Source organism: Mugil cephalus, chromosome 7 (genome assembly GCF_022458985.1).
Source record: "Mugil cephalus isolate CIBA_MC_2020 chromosome 7, CIBA_Mcephalus_1.1, whole genome shotgun sequence".
NCBI classification, from domain to species: domain Eukaryota; kingdom Metazoa; phylum Chordata; class Actinopteri; order Mugiliformes; family Mugilidae; genus Mugil; species Mugil cephalus.
Window position 1 is genome coordinate 14478795 of NC_061776.1, and position 26706 is coordinate 14505500.

Here is a 26706-nt window from a genome sequence, read left to right on the forward strand (position 1 = left end):
ATTGCTGAGGCATGTAATAAAACCCACACTGTTTGACTTGCTTCCTCTGAACCCTAGAGCTCATAGAAATGGTGTTTAAGGTGGTGTGAGTGCTTATGAAGTTCATATTTGAGAGCGAAAAGCCAGAGCACGCAGGTAAAAAAGACCGAAAGGCTGTGAGACTGCAGAAAGCCTCTCGCCGTCGCTAAATGAAGAATTAATCCTGGCGAGCCAGCACAACACATTAGTTAAATACAGCTGTAGTTTAAATAATAAGACAAAACAAAAGTTTGTGAGGGGATCGTGAATCATCTGGGATGCCTCCAGAAATGTAAGCAAGAAAGTGAAGGCTGGGAAATCATAAAATGGTGTCTCATAGCGTCTCTGGGGGTTATTATCTGTGTAAGAAACGGTCCACAGAGCGGACTTTAATAAATGCAATGGAAGCAAGCATCATTAGAAACAGGATTCAGACAATTAATTTAATGAAGCACAGTCATGGCACGCGGCCAGAAGTGTGAAGGCACTGGCAGGGTTAAAGCTGGGTGACTCAAAAAAAGAAAAAGAAATGCCGAAGTTCACAGCGAATTCAAATCCCCACACACAACGACTCAGCTCAATTATCTGACATGTAACTGGCATTATGACCAAGCAGTATTCAGGTGTGCTGCATGCCGAATTAGCTTTTGATAATAACTATTCTCCGCGGCCCTTTGGGAGGTGAATGAGAGACGAAAAAAAAAAGAAAGAAAAAGAAAACAGCTGTGTCTCGTAAGAGTAAGAGCAGAATTTAAAGCATGCTTGATTTGAGGGCCCATGAATTACATTTCTCTTTTGTGTATGTGAGTGTGTGTGTGGCCTCCGTGCCGGCCTTTCGTGTGCTGAGGCGCAGAGCATGAAATGGCCCTAGATTGGCTATGTTTGCCCTCAGAGGAGCGTTCTTTTGAGATCATATCCTAATCCCTCAGAGAGGCGGTCCACAGGGTCACTGCTTATTCAATTAGTCTGAAGCCACGGCTCTAAACATGGTAGGGCAAGAAAGAGTGTGAGAAAGTGTACAGATACAGAGCGGTGGTCTGTATGTGTGTGTGTGTGTGTGTGTGTGTGTGTGTGTTGGAGGGGATGATGTGAGGCTGTTGTGGAAGTTGCATCCCAGTTTGATCTGGCCCTGATTGTATTTTATTATCCAAAGCCGGAGAAGTAGTTAGTCAGGAGGCAAGAACATGAAAGAAGAGTGAAAGTATTTATTGATTAAACTGTTGCCAAGCGTAGGTGACGGCTCCCGCCAGCGGGTGGCGCCTACAGGACATCTCATAAGTAGGTGTAAATGACTTTGGGAGCTTGATAAAAGGGACACCAGAGGCAATGGCTCATTCCTGAGGGGTCAGCCCTAAGCCTGAAGTCCAAACCACGCTGACTGATGCAGCTGTTCAGTTACCTGAAGCTCTGGTCAGGAGCTCTGGATTTCCCTTCCATGGCATAACATTGTGTTCTTACTCTAAATCCCAGGCAAATATTACATCATTAGTTACGGTACACGGTGGAGAGCATAATTTAAAGCAATAGAAAAAATGAACACCTGTGAATTTTTCATTTTTTTTTATGTGTGTCACAAAACCCCTCTAAAGGCACAGGCTCTGGAGAGTATGGAGGAAGCATTGACCAGCGTACAGTATGTAAGTTGTTTATCTCTATCTGACATGACTGAAAGGAGCATACAAGAATTATGCTACAAACATAGTGTAGTGAGGAGCAGTTTGAAATGAGAAACAAATTATTAAAGTTGTGTCTTGCTGACCCATCCATCCATCGACCACCAGAGGGCTTTGTCACTTTGTTGTGCATACACTGTACAATATGTGTGGAGCATTTATTGAAATGATGCATGCTGTGACATGACCACTAGAAGTCATGTATGAGGTATTGATTAATGGATTATTTCGTTTCACCTAAATCATTTAGTAAAAAGGATTTAAAAAAAAATCTTCTGTTACTGGACTACTCCAACAAATCTAATACTTTAACTGCCCCCATAAGTATTTTTCTTACTTCTTACCTCTGGATCTGATTTTCCCAGTCTGACGGGAAAAAGTCTGACAAAAATAAAATCAAATCAAATAAAAACGTGTGTTACGGTGAGCTGATAGACACTGACACTTAGACTAAACAAGGTGGAGGTGATGACAGGAGCTATGGAATCCGAGTGTGGAAAGCGAATGCTGCTTGTCACTCTGGAGGTTTACTGGCTGTGACAGTGGGTGCCACGTGTACCGCTACGTCCACCTCGAGCCCCTTCATGACCGCACAAACCTTTGAAGACATACAAATTTTATACTGATGCAGCTTTTTTTTCTTATTAAAGTCCAACATCTTGAGGAGTTTGCTCATAGAGTATTTTATACAATCTAGAGATGTACTGTATTTTAGCAGAATAGAGGGAAATCCTAACACTTGGGGATGAGGGAAAGTTATGACTATACGAGTACTTTCTTTGCTCCTATCTTATGTTGTGTTTGTGTTACATATGTTATCTACGTCTGCTATATTGTGGGTTGTTGTGAAATGGTTGGTTATATCTTTATATCTTTAAATAAAGCTCCCAAGAATCTGATAAAATGGAAAGTTTGTTCTGCCTTCCACATTGGATCAAGCTTTCAGTGGTACTGGGTGCAAAGTAGCTAGCTTTTCCTTAATTATCTTAATTATGTGTTCAGATTTCTTATTGAAAGCAATGATTCTACACTGAAGTTGAGGGCTACAGTTGGAGAGTTTATAATATGTGCCACACAAACCCTGAGAGCACAAGATTCAGCTTGGGTGAGACAAAACTGTCCTAAACACCAGCTACTCTGTATGAAGTTGCTAATAGCTAATACATACAGCAAAGCATGGTGGAGGCAGCATCATGCTATGCTTCATGGGTGGGAATGCAGTCATAACTCTGGGATAGAAAAATGCAGGTATAACATTCACGTTTTTAACCTCCTGAGACCCTGAGTCCTCATATGAGGACATGAAGTTTTAGGTTTTATTACAGCTTATTTCAGCTTCATTCATTTAAACCCATTGTCCTCATTAGTGGACGATTTACTCTGCCATCTAGTGGTAGCAAAGATTAAAACTTATTAATTTATGCTTATTAATGTTTCTAGTTTGACATGATTCAATTTTAACACATTTTATCATATGTTGCCAATTAGCAAGTACTTGTTTGAGGATGAGACATAATTGTCCTGTTTTTGCTCAGCCATGTTCAGGTATTAAAATTAACAGTTTTATATTTTGTCACACATTGGTGGCTTCTTTATAATATAACTAATGAAATAATACCAGTGTCCACACATGAGGACATTGTTTTTGTTTTTTTTTTTTTTTGTTTTTTTTGTTTTTTTGTTTTTTTCAGAAACTACTACTTCCTGTTCAAAGATGATGCTTAGTTTTTATACGTCCTGGGTCCTACTAATCCCAAATACCATGGCGAAGTTAAAAATGCATACCAAATAGAAGCTTGGGTCTTGGGAGGTTAAATGGATTTGCCCATCTACCATCTATCCATCTACACACACAAACACACACACACAAACACATGCAGTTACTTCTATATATGGCAAGCACCCACATTCAGAAATGTTATTTTAAATCACATCCTGTTTCTGTTTCAAACACGGGACAGCTCAAATCTTTAGGTTGCATTAACCTGACTTGAGGCTCGGCCTCAGTGCTCACTTTGGCAAATCACTGCAGCGGGCACATTTCTTCTACCCAGCTGAATATAAGACGAAAACCACACTCAGATGAGGTACAAATGAGTGTGGCACAACAGAGCCAACTGAGAGTGCTCCGTGCTGCGGTGGGGGCCGACCCGCTGCCAGCAGCATTTCAGCAAGCCAGCCTCTGTCAGACCGGGCTGTCCAGAGAACATAGCTTACCGGAAACCAGGGCAGTTTGATTGAGTTCCTGTTATTGACTGCTTTTTTTGTGGAGAGCAGGCTTCTGCCAGGTTATTTTTTTTCCCTCTGCCAGCTGTCAGAACACAGACTGTTCAGAACCACACACCCAAGCACTTAAGGTCCCAGTGCTTTCAACTCCAAATAGTCATTAGTCATCCAATGGCAGACATACAATATTTGATAAGCAAGTAAATGTCTCAAAGTTCCCTTTTCTTTGTAGCCCATACCGTTGCGTTAAAGGATATCTACAAACTGTGTCCATCTGTGGCTTCTGTGTGCTCTGGAGCAGGAAACCCATAGCATCCCTCAGACAGTAAATCAGCCCCAGGATTGGGATGCTCCTGTTCAGGGGAGGACTAAATATGTGGGATGGAAGCAGTGGAGGTTAGGCGGTGAGAGGTAATGCATTGTTTGGCCCTTGTCCCAGCCCATAGTGAAGCCGGTGCTGGCTGGAAAGCCTGAAAGATGTGTTTGTTGTACAATAAGTTGTAGCACCATTGCCATCTGGGTATAGACCTTCGGTCAGCGCTGCACAGACGTGTGTGTGGTTCCCCGTGCCAGAAATAATAATAATAAAACAAAGAGGCCCATTCATTCTTCCTCCCCCAAGATGAATTTACCGCAGTAATGATATTAGAGATTCAGAGAGGATTAGCAAAGTAGCAGACTTTTTTTTCTTTCTTCTTCTTTTTTTTTTTTTTTACTTCAGTGTCACTGCTGAGGGCATCCAACATCCTTAAATCCGCCCAAAAAAGGCACCCATTGCACATAAAACGAAACATGTATCATATCTTTAACAGCTGCTTGTGCGGGGCTCCCTGTGTGAAAAGTCGTCCTTCCTGTGGTGTCACTCTCGAAAACACACAAAAAAAACAGCGTCCTGGGAGACGAGAAAAGATGGAAAAGCAGTTAAAGCACGCAAAGGTCAAGTGAGGTAGTCAGATAGGCAAATGGCCGGGCTTTATTTAAAAAGTTAAGGACACCCCCGGTGAATTTATGTCTTCTGATGATGTGTCAAAGGCCAAAAGATATGGCTACGTTCCCTTTTGCGGTGTTCATTTTATATGTCTAGACAAACACGACCCTTAGCAGAGTGCACTTCTTCCACTCTCCTCCTCCACCCACATCCTCTTCCGGCTACATTTCTTAGTGGGCCTGGAGGGAAGCGTGAAGTGAAGACTACTACAAAATGCTGTGACCTCAGGCGGGTAAAAGGATGATTGTAGTCTGTGGTTCGAATGCTGCACTATTTGCTTCCCACCCTTTCATTCCAGTCGGTGAGGATAAATTAATTGGTGCACAGAAACAACAAACAAACAAACAAAAAAAAACGAAACAAAATCCACAGCATGCACGTTCAGTAACTAAACGCTAAAAAATGTGCTACCTACGCCTTCGCTCCTGAGCTTACAGATGTGTGAATTACAGTCGTGCAGCACATCGTCCGTCAGTGGCAGAACACCGATGATTAATAAGTGCAGGAAGTACGCAGAGCCAATATCCTTCTGTCACCTCTCGGCTACATACCGCCTCACAGCTTTGAGTTATTTGAATTATTACTAATTATAACAAATGACTGAGGTTTTATTGCTTCCACTGCAAAAGTCCGGTCCTCCACCGAATGAGTAATGAGTAATGAGTGCCACTTTAATGCTTTCGAAGCATCTTTTATACAGTTTAGCAAATTGCAATAAATCATTGTAAAAAAAAAAAAAAAATCATTTTACAAAACATTAACAAGCCATCGATGAGAACGAGGGTTGACAGGTTGCAGCAGCCGTGTTCCTCCTAATTTATTTACTTTTAAAAATGTATAACTAGCTCTCTATTTCATAATTAATTTATAAATTATGTTATATTTATCATGGAGAAATCGTTGACTAACAGCTATTACAAATTAATTAATTTTCATGACGATTAATTTTGACTTTAGTATAACATCCCTAGTTTAATGTGCCATTTGATATGACCTACTTATGATATTTTGATGGCAAAAAAACAACATAACAGGTAACAGTTACAGGGTTGCATCATAACATCATAAAAACTGCTTCTCCTCGTTCCGTATCGATTTGGAGGCGCCACCAAACCACCTGTCAGCTCATGCGCAGCAATCCATTAAGAGCTACCCAGTGGTGCTGATTGCTTTGCCCCTGACCCCGGCTGCTTGTTTACTCAGGGCATGGTTGCCAGTGGGGGGGATGTGAGGGTGGAGAGGAATAATTTGAATTCCGTGGAGCGGAGCTGTGGTGAAGGGTGCAGCCACCCTCTATCCCCTCCACCTAAACTCACACAAACACCCAGTCAGTCTCCGCGAGATGGGCCGAGGCCAGGCTCCTGACACGCCGCCGGCCCACTGCCTGCCTGTGCTGGTAGGGTGTGTTGATACAGCTGGGGAAGGCAGAGGTGCCGAGAAGTCAAGTGACTTGACCGGGGTCAGAGCACCTCAGCCACACGCACGCACACACACACACGATCACGAGTGCACAGACTCACGGCTCACAGATACTTTTTAGTCCACTATTTTTCTCCACGGCCTCAGATTTCTCCTCGAGCAAACTTATTGTCTGCGCTGTCTCGGCTCTGCTCAGGAATGTGTTTATGAAACACCCTCAGATTGCCAGTTCTTCCTTCCTTTCGTGGATTATACCAACCTTTCAACATGGGCACACTTTTAAGTCTACCTCAGGTCTCACCTTCCTTGTTTCGATAGTTGACTTAAACGTTGTGAGAGCCAAGAACAGCTAAGGAAGGCAAGCAGACCACAGAGGAAGCCAATATCCTTCTCAGTTCAGGGAATTTGAAATGTTTTTGCTTCAATATTCAACCGGTAGGAGGTGCATTGCGCGGTGAGTCACTCGTTTATTAGCACAGGTTTTTGACTGCGGCCGGTGCGCAATTATTGCTTCCTTCTGTCTTTTGCAACATATTTATTATGGCTTTGAATTAAGAGGTTCATGTGCTAAACTGGCTCGCTCTTTCCTGTCTTTCCAGCCGTGCTCTGGAGGCCAGGGTAATGTTTCAGACAGCTCGCAGAGCACCAGCCCGGCTCTGTGTCGTGTCCAGGTCTCCATCTTCTGTCTGCGTGAGGCTGTGTTAGACTGACCGCTCTCCACCGTTCTGACAGGGTACGAGCACGTTTCCACCTCATGAGTCAGCCCTGCGAGGTCCAGGTGTTTTTAATCCAAACTCCGAACAGTCCCTGAAGAAGATTGATGAGCCTTGTTACATGTGTCCAGACAAATAGTAACAGGGACTATATACACTCAGCTGTGCCAGACAGCGCACGCACTCGCTCTCTCTCTCTCCCCCTCTCTCAATAGGTGCTCTCTCGAGTGGATTCTCGGGCGAGCGAGTGAGAGAATGTGTGAGGGCTTGTGTGTAAACATGCATCCGCAGGAGCATGTGGAGGGTGTATGCGTTTTTCGCCGCGTTTCCTGCCCCGCTCGCAGCAAATCCAAACACGGGACGAGGAGGGGGAGCGTGAGCGGATCTGAGACGGGCAGGTGATGCTTCGACTGGTGCCCTCCTGTCGCTCAACGTTTGCGTCCTGTCATAATACAGTTCAAATATATAAATCTGCCCTGCTGTCATACATTTGGAAATTATATAACAGAGGCAAAACAGTTTTTGTAGCACTCCGTAAACATAATTATATCTGCAGTAAAGGAGAAACAAACACATGGTGGCGTAAGGGGAACTGATTCACTTTTGGATCAATTCAAATGTCCACTCAAACGTCTACCATTTTTGGTACCTAAACCAGGGCTGTCAAACATACGGCCTGTGGGCCAAAACATGTCCCGCAAGAGGATCTAATCTGGCCCATGTCTTGACTTTGCAAAGTGCAAAAATTACATGGAAGGCTGCAATTTTTCAATAAAAATAACTGCTATTACTAATTTGTCAACTGTTTCAATAGGAGTAGTGGAAAGAACACAACACAAAGATCCAGAACTAACTAACCAGCAGACAGCAGTGTGTGAAAAATAGCACTTATTTTTCTTAAGAAATAAAATGTGTACTCCTATTTTACTTTTACTTCTTTCCACTAAAATAGAGGGAAAAATTTGGAGTTAGCATAATTTATAGGTAACTAGTCTGGGCCACCGGACTACACCTGTGCACCCCAGAAGTTAGCCCTTAGTGAATTTGCGTCTCCCCTTTTTGTTCATTTGTCTTGTTCAGGTTCGCTCGTCACTTGTCTCGTTTTTGATTCCAGCGCGAGGATCTCGTTTCTAAACCTCCGCTGGATGCCACCGAGCTCAGAATCAAAAAGGCAGACACACATGGCAAGTGAAAAGTGGGTCAGCGTCATATTTCTCCACAGCTTATGCTAATGCGCTAGCAAACAAGGTCAGTTTTCGGTTCTGTGTGTGTGTTTCTGCTGCCCCCAGATGGCCGAAATCTTCGTAAAATCGTCATAAACCAAAGTCGCTTTTGGACGAAATCACATTTCAACCTGTCAAATTTCTAGCGAAAGGGGTTAAAAGGGTCACACTACCATGTCAGCAATCCTATTGTGTCATAGTTTTAACTTTCTTTCTTTTTTTTTTAAGCGGGGCTGCTGTTTTTGATCACCTATTCCATCTGTGACACAGCACGACTGACTTTGTATGAGAGGGAAGTGCTGGCACCAGGCACTGGGCACTGCGGGGGCCTCTGGTCTTATCAGCAGCCAGGTCATAAGGCAGACTGACGGGACATATAGGCAGGGACACAGTGGGACGGGCGGAGGCAGACGGAGCGGGAGAGAAAACGGGGGGGAGGGAGAGGGGGGAAACTGTGGGACTGCTCCATACCCTCCGGTGTGGGTTTGTTCTCCCGGGGGACCCCTGCTGCGTCGAACAGGCATGCAAAGGGCAGATAACCGTGATAGAGGATGAATAGATGTGAGAAAAAAAAAATGAAAAGGAGAATAACAATGCGTGGCAGCCATACCTACCCAACATGGAGAAAAAGCGTCTCATTGTTTTTTGCTGGCGTTTTTGCGACGGCCGCGCCCGCTTCAAAACACGTCCCCTCGCGTTTGAAAGATGAGAGCACGCTTAAAAAACAAACAGAGAAGAAATATGTGGCAAAGCGAAACCTGTAAACATTTATGATTCGACCCGTGCAGGACCATTTGTATTTTGCAGCAAAAATGTACTGACTATTTGTGTGTAAATCACTTACTCCTGGGTGTTTGCAGTGGACATAGTTTACTGGCACAGCCTGGTTCTCTTCTGGTCTCACTCTTTATTTTCCAGCCTTTTTCTGTGAGTGCCTGCAATTCCTCAGGTTGCTGCTACAGTGGAGGACAGGCCCGCAGGGAGTCACCACTGTAATGCTAAACTGAGCCGTTTACCACTGTGTCTGGTGCCAGCAAACCTGGTCCACACACACACGGACACACACACACACACACTCTAAGATATCCTTTCCAGAGTTCAACTTACTGCACTGCTTAAATGCACCAGTCACCTTATCCAATTAGAGCTTCGTTAGAAGCCATTTGAGCGGCAATTAGCTTGATTGTCTCAATGGTGATTTATGGAGCTGGGAGCAGGATTTTCCCTCCACTTGCTCTCCTGCATGTCTGGTGGATATCTGTGCGTATTTGGTATATGATTTACATTCGGGATCGTGACAAGCAGGTGTGGAAAATAAGTGATGCGGAGAGTGGAAAGGAAGGAGAGGAGAATGGGGGAGGGGGTGATGGAAATGATGGAAAAAGAGACACAGATTGTAGAAAAGAGACAATGGTGGGAGCGAAAAAGGCAGACAAGCCCTGAGAGATATAGATAGTAAGACGGAGAGAGAGGCCGGCCACACGTTCACGTTGAGATTGGTAGAAAAATGAATAAGAGAGCGAGTCGGAGAGGGAGAAGGAGCGGAAGGGAAAGTGTTAATAAGCGCTGATCCTGACTCACTTCGATGACCCGCTGGAGGAGCTCCTCTCCGAGGGACTGCAGCCAGAGGGGCCAGAGCAGCATAACTTCCTCCTCAGGATGTCAGTAAGGAAGGGCCACACCATGTTTGTCTGGGCTGCTGCCTACTTCTTATCACAACTGCTTTCTCTTCCTTTTTTTCCTTCTGCCTCAATATCATCTCTCATCTCCATGTTTTCGATCTGTAAAAAAAAAAAAAAAAAACCTTGGAAAAAAAATCACTCTGTTCTTGGAAACAGTTGAACAGGTTCTAATATGGATAATAACGTTTTATTTTATAGAAATACTCTGATAATTCCTACAGCATGTGCCCCAGAGCGATCGGAGAGATTATTTTTATCAAATCTGATCAAAGGTTTGAGGTTGAGAGTACATTTCGATGCTGCGGCCTTATTCCCAGTTTGCTTTTTTGTGCATGTGCATAATGGTGTATGAATCAGCTCTTCCATTAGACTGTGATCTTCTTTTAGAACAATTACACATACATGCAGTTTAAATCAAACTAATAGCAAATGCGCCGATCAGGCATAACATTATGACCAAATAATGTAGTCACACCCAGATGGGATTACATCTCAGGCAAAGTTGCAAGGTTCACTGAAGGCATAATCACGGGGAGCAAAATCCAACAAATATGAACCATACACCATGCACCATACACTGAGCAGGCATAACATTATGACCACCTTCCTAATATTGTGCAGGTCTCCTTTGTGCCTCCAAGAAAGTTCAGACTCATTAGAGAATGGACATGGGACACTGCTGTTAAACCACGCGGTGCAGGGAGGAGGTCTGTGATTGGGAAACAATCAAGTCAAGTGCACTCAAGTGGCACAGGTGTCCCTAGTAATGAATCACCTGGGATCGACCTGTCCTGGAAACAGGATATTGACTCTACAGTGGATTATTCCAGGGACTACTGTGAGGAGATAGCAGAACATGAAGTATCCCCCTTTCTAAGGCAAAAAAAAGAAGAGAAAAAATATACTCTGCAAATGGATAAACTGAACTTGATCTGTGATTTATATTTTCCTCTTTACAGAATATTCTGAGCGTTTTCCAGTGAAAACCATAAAGTCACGGCAAACATTAATCAGGCCTGATATGTACCCAGAGAGCGCCTAGCGCTATGCTTCCTCCTGGTCTCTTTATCAATCGGCAAACAAGTGAACACGAGTGTCTGCCCCTAGTTCTATGGAATTCCAGCCGTTCCCCCCGCGTCCCATTTTCCTGCCTGCTAATGTAATCGGAGGGAAACAGAGTCAGCTTCCCAAACGCCACGGCACCCAGATAAGACCCATTTATCACACGTCGCTCCTCTGTGGCTCGCTCTACGCCAGCCTGGCCAGATTGAGTCTCAGACCCTGTCAAATCACTGAGCCAGTCACCAGAGGAATAAGGTGCACTGGTGTCTGGGTCTGAGGTCTGGCTTTTGGCTCGAGCGAAATGGAAGGAATGATAGTATGACACGTCTCCGTCAGCAGCTCAGTTCATGCTCAGTTAGCCGTTTGAGGGGAACTTCATTCGTTTTGTCATATATTGGAAATAGCTGCAAAAAGGAGTATTCAGGTAGTATTTGGCTCAGCGAGAGACGGCTTATGGGCGTAGCATTTATAGCACTGCCACAAAGTTTTAAACCACTTTTTTTTGTGGCAGTCGAATGTTTTTGAAAAAGAGCTTAGGGCTGTTCAGAATTCAGACATTAAGTAAGTGCCTCTCTGAAAGAACCACTGTCTCACCTTTAATCTGCTCCGAGGTGCAGGTTGATTACAAATGATGGGATTTTCCTGTCAATTTGTCAAATTTGTCACAGGAGACATGATGAAATTTGCTTCCAGATCAATCTGTCTTCTTGGTTTGGCATGGCAAGGAGCCATGGGTCTCTCACTCAGCAGATATACACATGCAACCGCACACGCACACACGCACACAACCTCTCGCAGAGGAACACTACCACAATGCATGGCGGGGTCAAAAACAGGAGGTATGGGTCAGAGTCATCTGTGTCTGCTTTTTACCACGCTTGATTGAATCAAACAAGGTTCAGTGTCGTTAAATGTTGTGGCAAGCCCTAATCCTCTCACCTCTTCGGTTCCAAGACAGGAGAGCTTTAGTCTGCTAGCCGTCTGTAAAGGCAGACTACATTAGTGTCGGTCTTGGCTGAAAAGGCTGCTTGTATTTCAGGAGTCAGGCCTGGGTCTTTTTCCTCAATGCATGGAAATTCTTAAAACACTGGCACGGCTTCAGGAAAACATTACCTGTGGCAGTGTTTGCGGTGGAGAGGGCGCTGTGTGCCAGCCTTCAATGGCCGACGGGCCTGCAGGGGAAGCCTGACAGAGTTACCTACTTAGGCTTTCCATGTGTGCCCACACCAAGCGGACTACGAGGCCGGTCGGAGATCCAAATTGCCTGTGGCAGTTCGACTGGAAATAGCATGTACGGTCCTGCAGCCTTGTGAAGCGCCTGTCATGTCTACAAAGACCAGAAAGCGACCCCCGGATGGAATAATAACCGCACATGTGACACCGAACGCGTCAATCATTAGGGCCCGCGACTCCAGCGTGATTTCTGGCATCGTCACAACCAGGCAGAATTAAGCGCAGACGCGAGGTTCACTGAAAATGTATTCATGACTAAAGTGAAACATGCAGAAAAAAATCAACAAGAATTAACTGCAACGTACGCTGATCAGGAATAACATTATGACCACCTTCCTAATATTGGGTAGGTCTCCTTTGTGCCTCTAAACCAGTTGTGACTCATTAGAGAATGGACATGGACCTTCTGAGGGCGTCCTGTGGTGTCTGGTGACAGGATGTTGTTAGTGGTGGTCTTTGGGTCCTATGGGTTGAGGGGAGGGGCCTCTGTGGATTACCCCACAGATGCTTGATCAGTTTGGGATCTAGTGAATTTGGAGGCCAGGTCAACACCTTGCGCTGTTTTTCATGTTGTTTTAATTAAAACGTTTTTGTGTGTGCATCTGTGTCAGGCCGCATCCTGCTGAGGATGGCTGCTGCTGCCGCCTAGGAGTGTCATTACTATGGGGTGGGGGTGTCTGGTCTGGTCTAGGTGGGTGGTACATGTCTAAGAAACATCCACATGAACGCCAGGTACAAAGGTTTGCCAGCAGAACATTGAATGGTTAATGTTAATTACTTTTCCTGTCCAGTCAAGCAGTGACGTTAAAGACCAAAGAACCATCTAGTCCTAATATAACTGTCTGGGTCATCTTCGAGATAGCAGAAGGGTGGAGGCAACAAGCAGCTTGATGACTGTGGTTTGGCAGGCTGTGGAGTCCAGGGAGTGTCCATACGCAATCACTTTTGACCGCCTGACCCCGACCAGACAGTAAAGCAGGATATACACAACAGGAGCTTCTATTTACAGATTTCTCTTTCCTTTTTAATTTAACCCCTATCCACACACAGTCTGATACAGAGTGCATTGATGAGTATTTTCCAGGAAAAAAGAAAAAAAAAAAGATTCCTTTTTGAATTCAGCTAGAATGTGGCAGCGCGAAAGACAAAATAAAAGTGACAGCGTGACAAGCAGCAGTAGCCTGATGAGGTTTGGCCCGCGGTATCCGGGTGGAGTACGGTGGCAAGTCGTGGATGGAGAGGCCTGCGTTTCATCTCCGAGACAGAAAGAATACAAGGGAGAGAGAGAGAGAAAGAGGGACACAGACAGTGGTGGAGAAAGGGAGTCAGGAGCGAGAGCGAGGGAGGCCAGGGAGGTGAGGGAGCACAGCTGACAGGAGCTTCCTCTGGGTCCGGTGCCTGTTTTCCAAAGGAAGTGCAGGAGGCCTAATCTGTGGCCCCCAGAGGAGGGGGACCTGGTGGCCCCCGCTTATTGTCCACTTTATCATCTCCTGCTTTTGATGGGCCTTTCTCCATATGGACAGAGACTTATCATGAAAAAGAGCCACAGGAGACAAAGAGGGCTGCTCGGAGTAAATTACCAGTGAACTTGCACGTATCACCAAAATAAATTTGTGCAGAAAAAACCTCAAGGGGATGAAAAAAAAACTGACTGCAAAAATTGATCTGTGTGCGCACAAGATTAAGCACAGATTGATACAATAGTTAATGTAGTTAACACAACAATTTCACGTCAAGATAAGTGATGCAGTCGTCCCCGGGAACTGTGTCCGTGCACTCTTTTCCCATCTTGTGTGGCGTCTAAGGGGTAAAGTCAATCAAGGAAAACACTGTGGCTTGTGGGGTCAGGAAGTTGATGCGACCACGAGAGCCACAGTTTGTCAGGCTGTCACTTCATAATGAACAGCTGAGGAAGTCACAAACACACGCACACACATGCATGCACAAACGCACGCACGCACACACGCACGCACAGAGGAGTGAAGTCTTGCTTCCAGACTTATATTCACTTCCATAAATCAAATCTTTGCACTAAAATACAGTGATTTAAATTATGGTGACTTTTTATCCTCAGACGTGAGGGTGGTCCATACATTGTGACCTCACTGCTACATGCTTACTCGCAATCAAACGGCGCAAGCGACAATTAATCCTCATTTCCAACTTTCTGCTTCTTTTTTCACTACATTCCCTTCCTGTAAACGAGATACTTGCATTGCAGATATTAACTGGGTGTCAAGTTTCTTAATTCAACTCTGGCCTTTACTGAAACATGCACTACGACGGATTGCATCAGATACCCTACATCCTTCCACTCCTCCAGCTCCTCATGCTATTTTGGAGCTGTTACACGCCCTCCCCCCTTTGTTTCCACTGATTAGGGGGTCCGTTGCAGGGAGTGGGCCCTGCAGCAGGGATGTCCGATGGCCGGGAACCTTCCTCTGAGGGTTGCCAAGACACTCAGGTGTTTGCATGGACACACACACACACACACACACACACACACACACAAACGCGTTTCCTCCTCGTCGTATCCCCACCTGCAACTGTAGTCATCGTCTGCTGCTGGAGCTATTATTGTCATCGCCATCGCAACTATTATGACTAATGTTAAACTAACCACCATCTGTTGGTCGCTGTCAACACTGCAGCGCTGGCTTGGCAAGAGTGCTTCATTTGTTTTCAAGTTCTTCCCAAAGAAATTATTTTTTAAGAAAAGACAACCGTTCCTCCTATTACTCAAATGCGGTTAAAACGCTGGGAGCAGGAGTGGTGTGGATGGATTTTAGTACGCTGTCAAGCAGAGTGTGATGCATTTTCTGTCAGTGACTGACGTGGTGTGACTCAAACTCTTTCACGGATCATACTGATTAATTATTATAATTTATTTATTTTATTTTAAATGTGCATTGTTGGTTTTCCTGTAATCATCATCACAATCTGGGCGGGAGCGTTGACCCACGCGGCCTCGCCAGGCTTGCGAGGGGACCCAGTCGCGCCTTCAGTGCTACTGTAACAGCCTGAGCAGTAAACATCCTGCCATACATCACACAGTTTTTCTGCGTGTCTCGGACTTTGGGGAAGACTATTGCTGTCACCAGGGAAGAGCAGAGTAACAAATGGCTCCTTTCCTATTTATACGGTTTGGAGAAACCTAAGCCGGCCAGCATGTTGTTTGCCAAAGTCATTGTTTCTTCCTCGTTTTCATATCCCCTCCTGTACCGAGCCACCCAGGTTTTACACTTGACTCAACAACATTTAATGTGACATTTGTATTCATAATACAACACTATAAAACTGAGGTTAAACTGTTTTACATTCACACAGTGGCGAGGATGCTGACGCTCTATCTGGATCATGTGTCGTCTGTATTTCATCATCTGCATATATCACTCGTTTTAAGGCTTCGTGTTTTTAGATGAAAGATGAAAACGGATGAAAAACTGCTGGTTGAGAGAATAAAAACTTTTGTCGGATTCTGCATTTGACACCAGTTGTTCGAGCAGTAAATCTACCTTCATCCCTACGTGCTGCTTTTGTGCAGTGGCGAAAATGGAAAGCTTGACAAGCATGGCAACAGTAACCAAGAGGGGCGGGGCTTAGCTTCAGATCTCCTCTACATGAACTATAACTGCAGCCTGTTTCTCTCTCCCCCTCGTTCTCTGTCTCTCACACACACATTCCTGCAATTAATGTCAGGCCTTTTCTTACTCTCTGAAGCTATGCATCAGGCAGAATAGAGGGCTGACCTCAGCCCCTTTCAAAAGGATCCTCTAATCCAGCGTCCTTAACTCGATTACCGAGTGTCAGAGGGATCACGGAGACGCTCTCACCTGTCATCTATCACAGTGACGAGACACAACTCTGAGCTGTTAAATCCTGCCAGCCACAGTGGGAAAGTGGGAATAGGGAGGCAGCAAACGAAAGGGTTGATGTGGCGACACCTGTACTGTCGGTAAAAGCAAATGCAGTTTAATACTAAACAGGTCACAGAATTCAGAGGGCAGCAGGACCAAATACTGGTGCTTAAACGATGACCGTATGCAGACGTGAGCTGATTTTATGCTGCACACAGCATGTTTCTGTGAACCGGAGGGCACAATAGAAGAAGCTCAGTGGCCTACTGTGCAAATGAAATGCTTAATACAGATATTTAATGAGATTGCTTTAGCAGCAACATTTATTTGTGGGAAAGCTGCCACAGATACTGAGTTTTAATAATAATAATTCAAATCAGTGTAAATGTTGCAATACTTTGATGAGTAAAACACCAATTGGTGCACAAACCTTTGTGTAGGATAATAGATAATACCAAGAGCAAGTTTGAGATATGTTAATTAAACATCCTAACCCTATTTAGTCAAAGTAAACTAACACCAATGACTCATTACTTACTGCGTGTATATTATTTATCGTGTTTGTCCCTTTAAGTAGTGTTTTGCATCCTGGTTGAATTTATCATTTGTTTTGTCGTTGAAAGAGCGTGACACAGGAAATAATTTGAAAACAGAGATAGTAAACAGAAGGCAGCTGAATGATTAAGCTGTCTTTTTTTTTACGTGGTGTGTAGCGTACCCTCAGGGTCCCTCATCGTGACTTGTATCATTTCAGGCGCCGTGGTACCTTAATGAATGGTTGTGTATACCTCGCAGCAAGAGTAGAACAAGGGACCACCACTGGAGCCTGTGATGTCTCTCGCTCTCTTCCTTTCACTCGCTCTGGCCTGGCATGTTGTGTGCAGGCAGGAAGGAGCAGGGATTCACCAGTGGCTCATTAAAAGCCATTAAGGAGCAGCACACAGACAGGATGCGGGTAGTGAATAGAGGAAAGCAGGGCAGGGCTGAGGACACTGTTACTCTCTCTAACCCCCCCCCCCCCCTCCGCCACTGCCTACTCTCCATCACACACACACACACACATTCACACACTGTTATCTTCTCTGTGCAGCACTTCCTATGGCCCCACACGTATTCCAGCTAGCTCTTGCTTTTAGCTCTGCCAGCTCATGTCTCACACCCCTCTGACCCGAGCGTGTGATGAACAGGCCCCGGCGATAACACGTTTTTCATTTTGCTGCTGCTCGCTATCTCTTTGTCTGACACCTTATCTCACGTTCGGTCCCTTTGTTTGTACATCTCTTTGCCCTTTCTCACCTCAGACTCCCCGTCTCTTTTGATAGTAGCCATCTTTTTGGCACAACGCGTACAGTGATGGACCGGAAAAGCCTCTATGAAAGCAGAGTGGCCGAGTACGCGGCCCGGCGTACTGTCTGGGGCCTCCAGGTCACACAGTTAAGCTAAGCCCTGTGGCGTCAAACAGAAGCTCCACCTGAATGTGACCTGAGGCCTGGGAGGGTAGATGACGGAGGCATTTGTCAGGGAACGAGGGATAAATCAGGATTGGACTCTGGAGAAGCGTGTGATGAAACGTGTTGATGCTTCGGTGATTTTCCCGGAAAAAGAGCCTTGTCTTGCCTTGTTAAGACCGCTCTATTTTTTTTTTTTTTTGGTTCCTACTGCTGCCGGAAACAAGGTTGATGAGTGTTGTGAAAATGAACTAAAAACTGGAAATCCAAAACATTGAGCTGAAAGACCCTAAAATGCAACATAAACCCAAAGGGGAACTGCAATTATACACATTCACTCATGAAAATGGATGTCTTCTAATATGACGGCCCTGCACTAAATCTTAGCTTCACGAAGGTTAAAATAGCAGAGGACGTATTCAACAGTTGTTTAAAATAACTGAGAGAGTTGTTGATTCAACTGTGTTTTCATTTTGGAGTCTGTGGTTTGTAGCACTATCAAATTGAGCCGTGTTGCAGAGAAACTCGTTTCTATTATTTTGACTGATCTAATTTTAGTCGGAGCGTTAGCGTGTTGCATTACCACCTTTCTCACGCTGTTTGAACATAAACTGAACATTACGACGGTCACGAAAGAGGATTTAGTGCAACGCGGTTCTATTAAAATGTATTCACTTCCACCAGTGTACCTAATGAACTGGCCGGTGAGTGCGCGCATCTGTGTTATCCTTTGGGTTTCTCTACGCACTTGACAGTTTAATTCTGAAATTAAAGACAATCATTTATGAGTAAACACTGCAGATTTGTTTCGTCTCAGAGGAAATGCGATAATGTGCCTTTCTCACACCAGTCTATCAGGTCCCTCTCTGCGACCACACATTTGGCAGCTACCTTGGCGCCTTCCTCCAGCTCGGTCCTCACCCAGAATAATGACTAAAGTTGATGTCATTCAACTTTTTTTTTTCCTGCAACGTGCGAAACATGAACAGCTAGTGTGCGAGCAGGACCACGGTTTGCTGGAGGTGTGTCGTTTACACGTTTACATTATGAAACACTTTCTGTTGTCTATTGATGCCTTTTACGCGTTTCAAACAATTGATTTGACTCGGCGACACGGCGCAGCGCTCAGCCCCTCCTCACTTGAGTAATTATAAACTCGCACAGTTGTTAGTGTGTTGGAACTCCTCTGTTGCTCTTGAGTCTAACACTGAATTAAGAGTCACACTGGCCCTGTTTAGGCAAGAGAAGCTGGCTGCGGTTAGCAGAGTGGCTGAAGTGTCCCTTGCCAAAGGCAAATATAAATATAGCAGTGTCATTATCTGCGGCAGTTAACCAGGATCATTTTTCTCTCCTGCTCGCACGTGCTGCTCGCAGGAGTTGCCATAGCAAGTAATCCTGTTTTCTCAACTGCGCTGCTCTCGCTGACAGAAGTTCCACACTGGAGTTTGCAGGGTTTAGGAAAATCAAGTGCAGGGCAATCAGTCTGTTTTGACAAGCCAAACTCGAGCCTTGATGGTTGTTTGGTGCATATTGCCCAGGCGCAGAATGTAGCTAATTAAAATGTGTGTTCACACGTACTCAAGTGTCTGTGTGTGAGGCGTAATATGAATTTCCATCCAGCTGATGAATTTCACAAAAAATAACAAAAAAAACCCTGCAGCAGCAGAGTTAAAATACTTGAATTTAAATCTGACACAGTGTGTACAGTTTGACTCCAGATCAGATCAGATCAGTGGTGTCTGTGTTTTGACGCATGTAAAAGCGAAGCACTTGTTGACTGTCTTCGGGGAAGTAGAAGCAGAGGCTTGGCTCCACACTTGTCAAACTGATTATTATAAGAATCCACAGCACAAAGTTACTCCAAGAGTTCAGAAGCTCGTCGCCAAAAAAAAAAAAAAAAAACCTCACCATGTCTCTATCAGTTGAACAACCCACTTGGCTCACCTGCTGACTGTAATAAAACAGAAAGATATAGCACAGAACATAACAGAATGTAGCTGGAAAAAAAAATAAAAAATCACTGTCCGGAAAAGAGACTAATGCAGCGCTGCATGACTGGTTTAAGGCAGAACGCACTGAATAATAAGGGAGCCGACGGGATTCATGAGAACTCGTGTGACCGAGATGGCCACAGTAAAATCTCAGCTCAGAGTGACGATAAAATCACCATCCGCAAAGCATTTGTCACCGCAATTTGTCTTCTGTCATTGTCTCATTTCCTGTTCTTAAAATAAGAAACCATGTTCCCTTTTATCCACTACTTATACGGCAACCGCTAAGAAACGACTGGACGAGGATACTCATTTCAAAGCTATTTGTCAAATGGCTAAATCAAAGCAATGTGTTGCCTCGTTGGGCTGTTTTCAGTGTTTAGCGGTCTGGGAAATGTTGTCACATGCTCAGACAACATTCTTAGCTACTACTGTCAGTCCTCACTGGCACAAGGGCTTAAAATTGTGCAAACTGCCCTCTGTTGACGGGCAGCGAGGCTTTGCTTAATATTTTGCTCCTTCATCTTCCGTGCCGATGAAGTCCTGACTGCACAAAATCCCCCTCCAGGGGAATACTGCAATCTGTTTGTGGTTTGCAGCTGGATGCAGGTGATGGAGCTCCGCTTGCAGCCTGGAAGACAGCTGTGTGAGTGGAACTGGAGTACACATGAGGCCAACAGGCTGTCTTCAAAAGCCCACATAGAAACATTGTAAGGAAAATGAAAAGTGCTTCAGACGGTGCTTATGAGAAAGAGATAGTCAGCTGCTGATGATTGCATCCGCAGCGTACGGGGAGAAGTCGCAAAAAAAAAAAAAGGAAGGTATGTCCTTAAAGTTTCTCATAGACGTGTGATTGATCAGATCATTAAGACCTCTGCGATGTAAACACGTTTTAAGTGAATACAAATCCAGACGGTTGAGACTACAATTTGCCAAGTGGTCCTCAGTACAAAAGACAAACTGCAGATTGCCCGTAACTTGTTTCTTGAAACGCTTTGATTTGGTCTGTATTTGAAAGGAAATCCATCTGCTAATTGATTGGTGCATATTTTGAAACAACGCTGCTGTTTGGTTTACTCATGGCCTGATTACTATTTATGTTGGAGTTTCAATGGCTTCCTGTTGGGCTATCAAGTCGTGCAAAGCAGTGGTTCCCTCTGCAAACACTGGTTTACAGTGATTTGGTCAGGAGCAATACAATTTTATGGCTGCTGTAAAGTGAGCTGTTCAAATTATGCATCTAAAGTAAGATTTAGATTTTTTTACCTGATGGAGTAGTAGTTTATATATATATATATTTATTAATGATCGGACATCAAATATACAGTGTTTTTAATGTAATGTAACTGTGAGCCAGTTTTAAGCATTAGCTCTTATAACATCTGTGCCTCGTAGCTGTGATAAAGTCAGACTAAAAAGAAAACAGCTTTAAAAAGATCTCTCTGCATTACTCAGCACATTGTGCAGGTCCGGCTGCAGAGCAGCCCCATGTGCTCTTCGAGAAGCAGACAGGTGGCAGCAGAGAGCCACGAGGCCGCAGCAGCTGATGCCCCAGGGGTCCACTGCAGCACAATTAAAATCTATGTGTCTTTTATTCCATGCCAGCTCCATCTTGGTGTCACTTCTCGGGCCATCCAGAAGGCAGAAAAGCCCTTGAACAGCGGCCCGAGTGACACGCAGACCGCAAAATACAGCGAGAAAAAGGATGAGGACACCCACACAGCGGTGATGGAAAGCAGGCCTTGGACAATACTGTAAGTAACTAAATTATGGGTTATATCATTTGTACTGTCTGCAGTGCATTACACTGGAGGGGAACGCAAGCAAGCAAGCATGAAGCTGTGTGATAGCGCAAAAAAAACTGAATGCTGCAGCTGAGGGGCAAAGAGGAGAATGACAAAGTAAAAATGTGTAAATCAGCGTCTCTTGCCCGCACTGGGGACACCGAATATGTTTTGTCAGGATTCGGGGTGTTGTGTCAGCATTTTGGCTCAGGGGAGTGATTTAAGGAGGCATGGCGTGCTTGTCATGCCCCCACGCCTGACTGTTCCAGTCTGCCCTCTGAGTGTACGCAAACAAATAAAACGCCACAGTCTTTTTTAATTAGCTCCAGGGCAGAGATTGACAGCTCGCAGCGGCAGAGATAGCACAGTAACCAGCTATTACACTAAATATTTGGTGCGTTGCACAGTCGAGGCTGTGAGGGTGGGAATCCGGAGGAATTGTTGGCAGATGGCTCGTTCGTTGACACCTACATAGAAAAAAATAATAATTTACAATGAGAATTTTCTTTTTATTGTGGTTGCAACCTCAATTACTATTGCTTTGTTGTGCCGGTGTGTGACACCGCCTCCCTATGAGGCCTCGAATCAGCGCTGATGTTGACCTTAAGGTGGTAAAGTTCAACTAAAACCACTGAGCTACGGGTGAAACAGAACAGAGATCATCAGTGAAGCATTATCCCTGTTTGACAGAGCAGCAAATGAGTATTTATCTCTGGAAAAATAAAAAAAAAAACAGATCTTTATAACAACAGCAATATACATGAAAAGTACGTCACTCAAACAAAATACTATGCGCCGTAAACAGATCGCTCCTACCGACGCTGCTCTTTAATTGTCAAACACATTTTTGCGTTTGATCTTAAAAATCACTCCCAGTAATTGTTTGTCATTGAATCGGTGTAATTCCCCAGTAATGCATTTCTCCGTAGGTTTTTAGAGCTTTATTACACTGATGCTCTTGGCTCGGCATCACAGACAAGCCGGGGCAGATGAAGAATAGAAATTCCGTGACATGTGTTTGATATCACTTTTCCTTACAGTGGAAATCCTGCACACCTCCCTAATGTGAACGGCACACCACTCTCTCCGGCTAATACTGCTGTTGTTTCTCACCAACGCTGTTTCCTAATCCAGATGTCACCTTGTGTAATATTTGTTAGAGGAGAGCCATTATTCACAGCTTGCTGATATTGTGTTACTCGACAGCTAATAACATCCTGCTTGCCGTTCTTTCTGCTTTGCTAAAAACGTGTCATCTTTTATTGATTTGTTCGTAGTTGAGATTGCATGTTATTTTTTAGGAGTGGCAAATATGAATCTATGACACACCGGAGTGATAATACCTCACATTCTTGCTTGCCTTAATAATTAACCCACATTTAATGACTGCTCTTGGCGTACCCTGATCGTGACCCCGGATTTTTGTGCTCATGGCCATGAAAGTCATTATTTACAGTGCAACGGTGAGAGGGCATATCTGCCTCCGACGGGGCTGGTGTTTATTTAATGCCGCCTAAATGACGGGGTTCAGGTCTACAGCTTCCTCTGCTCTTACACTGTAATTATAGGGGGATTCCTCTCCTGCACCCACTTTTGAACTTGTATCTTTTCACGATACATTTATGTTACTAATATCTTTTTCTGGTTTCTTCCTCCCCACAATGTATTATTGTTTATATAAATTATAATGTATAAAAGAAAATAGATATTCCTAAAAAAAAAAAAATATGATATCAAATTCTGTCATCAGTTTTGGAGCAATCAACTTTTTTTTTTCCACACTGTTCACACCGATTAAAAAAAAATTGTTTTCCTGTTCAACTACCCAGCATGCACTGGAGTAGTGACGGTCTTGGTTTATTGTTCAGGAACAATTAAGACCGGTTTCCTCCGCTGTGGAAACAGGTTTGATGAAGTGAACATTCTGTGTTATAAATAAATATAGATTTTATTAAAGTGCCATAAAGTCTAAAGACTATTAAAATAATCCCCGATAGGCACAATCTTAAAAATGTGTAGTTTGTTGAATTAATTTGGTCAGTTTATTTAGGTCGCGTGTTTAGTTAGGATTAACTTTCATCCGAGGTCAGACCTGAATGCTAAGTAGATATTTTAAAGAAGATGTTGATCCAGTGCGGTCCCTCACATCACGGCCTCTGACTCATCCTTCTCCCTTTGTTGCTGTCAGTTCTGCACAAAACAGGATCAAAAGCAAAGGATAATACTGGTTTAACTCAAGCAAAAAGGGTGAAACCTTTATTGTTAGGATTACAAAAAAAAACAACTAACTAATGGATATTAATAATAATTATCATACAAAATTCACCTTTGTGACTTTTCCCTACATTTATCCACAGTCTATAATAACACTGACGGGTTTAACTGTATTCTGCTATAATACGTATATATGTGGACTGCTAAATGTCGACTTTTCTTTTCTTTTCTTTCTTTTTTTTTTTTAATTAAGCCTGTTAAACGGGTTATTGTTTGACTAACTGGAAAATTATAATCAAATGTGACACGCTGTATTTTTCTATACAAAAATAACACACTGGAAGTGGCGTGGCAGTGGTATTTAAATTTGAAATGAATATTTTGATCTGTGCTAACAATATGCGAAAATGCCATGTGAAAATAATGAAAAAAAAAAAGTCTGAAAGCTGAAATGAAATGTTTTCTAAAGCCTACAAAACAGTTTACAGTTTCAGAAATGTTACATCTAGGGGCCAGTTCAAGTATGTGATATTGCTGAGTTCAGTGAGTTTATTTAGTCTGCTATTCATCCTCAAAGTTTCCTTGCTTGTTCTGCAACGCTTGGTTGAGAAACTAAAACACAGCAGGGCGGCTGTAAGAAGGGAAAAAAAAAATCTTTTCATTCAATTGATTTTTTTTCAACACTTTTTATGCTTATTGTTGATGATGCACAAGCTCACACTAAATAAAATAGCAACGTTAAAACCAAATGTAATATATAATCATTTAGAATTATACAATTAAAGAGTAATATTAGTATAATGGTATTATTATGTATAAGCATGCTGTATGTGTAATTTTAAAATTGGGATTAAATGAAGTTTGAGGGGGATCTGTAATAATCACAAAAAGAAAATCTGCAAATTGTTGAATCATATTTACTAAAAATTATTCTCATTTTGCCACATCTTGATACCAACTGTCCCTCATTGTTCTGTGTCAAAAACAGTTTACGCTGTCATGCACCAGTGTATTTTTTTTTTTTTTACAGTGGAAAATGAGAAGTAAATAAAGGAGGTGACATGATCTGCATGCGCCCGTGTGTACATTTGTGCGTGTGTGTGTGTTTCCATGCATGTCACAAAGAATCCGAGAAACGGAGGGTGAGAGGCCGGACTGGGAGCGTCAGAGCGGCTGGATTTACGAGCGTGTAATGAAGCATCTCTGACGCCGACAGACTAAACAGACAGACTGCGTCGGCCTCGCACACATGGACGCGTACGCGGGACACGCACCTCCTCAGGTTTGCCCACTTCCCTCTTCCGGCCTTGAGAAGACATCACTCTGCAAAGAAAAAGAAAAAGAAAAAAAAACAACAGATACAGCAGATAATAGATGTAACAAATTCTGTTTTCCCAACTGCTCTTCTTGTCATGTTATGAGTGTTAAATCCAACCTTTTCCTGTCTCGAGTCAGGTGACTTTAGGTACATGTTTTGTACTAAATGATATGGAAGATTGGGCCTGGATGAGGTTCTTCACTCCCCCCTTCTTCAGCTATGTTTTGACTAGCATGCCAGCTCTCTGACTACAAGCGAAACGCCGACACCCCTGGAGTGGATTCTGAGCATACCAAGGAGGAGATGCCTTTGAAAGGACAGATGTTCCTGGGCTTAACCTTCCTCCTACCCAAACCACCACTCTCCTTCCATTGTATATTTGTTCTTGCTCTATAAATAACCGACTGGTATAAGTCACAGAAAAATGAAACTGATGCGCCGCTGACCTCCGAGCCCCTCATCCTTGAGAGGGTAAGACATTTAAAAAAAAAAAAGGTTGGGGGGGGACTGCCTGATACTGTCGCGGTAACTGGATTTGGGCTAGGGGACGGTGAACACACCTATTTTTGTCCACATAAGGACCAGTCTGGATGTCTGGACTGGCTCAGCCGTCTTATGTAACAGCAGCGTGTAGTCCTGGCACATCAGGCGGGGTGGGCTCTAGCCAGCTCAGCCACATAATCCCAAAATATACTGCCCTTATTCAGGGGATAATATAAACTTATTTAGTGTGCCTTTTTACAATTTCAAAATTGAAAATGGAGTTTGCTGGCGTGAGAACTTCAATGTAGGTGGTTTAGGGAAAAGGTTTGGCTTTTACGCGCCTTTCTCCAACTTCTTGCAAAAAATTCTAGCATTTCAATTCCTTAAAACAAAATAAAAATGGAATAATACAGGTAAGAACTGTTCAAAAATATCATACATTACTAGACTGCATATTCAAAACTCTTCCTTTTTTCTTTTTTTTTTTTTGCAAGATTTGTGAGACTGCAGTGTTTGCCCTCTTGCTTCGGCAGCGGGGATGAATGGGTGATTGTTCACTGGCCCTTGTGACGACTCTCGTGGGGCCCATCAATTCACTGAGGCTCCTGGAACATCAGGTCACGGCTAACCAGGCTCTGAAGCTGCAGCCTGGCCTCGCCGTGCCGATCTCGCCACAGCTAGAGCTCGGGACCTCCAGGGCGCACAGCTGGGTCCCCTAAAAAAGCCCAGCTGAATGGTTTTAGAAACACTGCAGCTCCTCTTACCCTGCCCTCACTCTCCATCGAGAATAGCCCAGATATCAGATACTGTGTTTTTTACTTGATATGTTCATCTCTGCTTGCCAAAACCCCTGGAAACCATATTAAAGTCTGCATTCCATATTTTTAACCAACAGGCCTCTACAGTTTAAGAATTTGTCCAACATTTCCATCGCCCCCTTTCCCCTTTTCTTTCTTCTCCTCGCATTTTTTTCTCCACAGCTCCGTGTCACCCCCGTCTCTTCCCCACAGGCTCGCACACGTCTTCATTTTCTCTCTCTTTTTTTTTTTTTTTTTTTTTTCCCTCCAGCGCTGCTATCGTGTTGTATTAATTACAGCTGACCACCGTTGAGGTGGGTCCGCGGGACGTTTTAGATCGCGGAGGGGTGGCCAGCTCGCCCAGTGCCTCCAGCCTGCTCCCAGACTCCAGTCCCAGGCCCCGCTGAGGCCTTGTCCCGGGCAGCGCTGAGAGACACCTGGCCAAACCGCAGAAACACTTCCAGCTGCAGACTGCCTGATGTTCGCCACGGAGAGAATTCAGGCCAAAGGTGGAGGAGCTCACCAAGAACTACCCATGCTCAGGGTTTCAGTCCATTTCATGCTTATTTTGTGCCAA

At 44.0% G+C, this 26706-nt stretch overlaps 1 long non-coding RNA gene across 1 annotated transcript in view; it reads left to right on the forward strand.

Moving 5' to 3' along the window:
* The window catches only part of LOC125011147, a 33813-nt gene extending 7420 nt beyond the window's left edge, over positions 1-26393 (forward strand). The window contains exons 2-4 of the long non-coding RNA XR_007113128.1: positions 21139-21287; positions 24657-25320; positions 25827-26393. This is a non-coding gene — a long non-coding RNA (uncharacterized LOC125011147). The remainder of the gene's footprint in view (positions 1-21138; positions 21288-24656; positions 25321-25826) is intronic.
* Positions 26394-26706: the final 313 nt, after the last annotated feature.